This window comes from Wasmannia auropunctata, unplaced genomic scaffold (assembly GCF_000956235.1).
Source record: "Wasmannia auropunctata unplaced genomic scaffold, wasmannia.A_1.0 LD336064.1, whole genome shotgun sequence".
Taxonomy (NCBI): domain Eukaryota; kingdom Metazoa; phylum Arthropoda; class Insecta; order Hymenoptera; family Formicidae; genus Wasmannia; species Wasmannia auropunctata.
Genome location: NW_012026826.1, coordinates 2,029,389 through 2,029,975, shown reverse-complemented (window position 1 = coordinate 2,029,975; position 587 = coordinate 2,029,389). Strand labels below are relative to the sequence as shown.

General features: G+C 42.4%; 1 protein-coding gene across 1 annotated transcript in view; it reads right to left on the bottom strand.

Annotated features, from left to right (window-relative positions):
- Positions 1–587, bottom strand: part of LOC105450319 (papilin) — a 112,498-nt gene that overhangs the window by 2,645 nt on the left and 109,266 nt on the right. The gene's annotated exons all lie outside the window — the stretch shown is intronic.

The window sequence follows — 587 nt, the reverse complement described above, 5'->3', positions numbered from 1 at the left end:
CGTTAGACGGTTGACTGGTGATGTCATTTCCGATTACAAATTTCTTACCCCCACCACCGATATGCTCTCTCCAGTCCTCCATGGTCAGCGGCAATCAGAATTAGTGCCAACTGCCAAGTGTGCCAACACTTGTAAACAGAATAGAAAAAATTGCGTAATGTCGTTTACAAGATTTGCGAGTAAAAGTCCCTAGATTATAAAGTATCGTTTAGACCCTAGAATTCTAGATTATCAGAAAAGCGCGATTGGTGTTACGAGTCCTGATTGGACTCGCAAATGGCCAATCATAAGATTGATTTATCGGTATTATAAATGGTTGCCATGGATCTAAGAATCAATGGATGGAGCGTAGAGTGGATTCATTGGCAAGGGGGTTGCCAAATTTGCGGTAAGGGGAATGAGAGCGCTCTCCTCTTCTATTCGCTTATCGTCTCTTTCTACAAGAAGACCCCATCGGCTCGGTAACGAAATTAACCGAAGACGTCCGAACGATCCGAAGATACTCGAAAACGCTAAAAAGAGCATTTCGAGGTTTCGAGCGTCGCGTTTTCAGCATTTTATAATTTTTTAAGAAGTTTTGTGCCAAT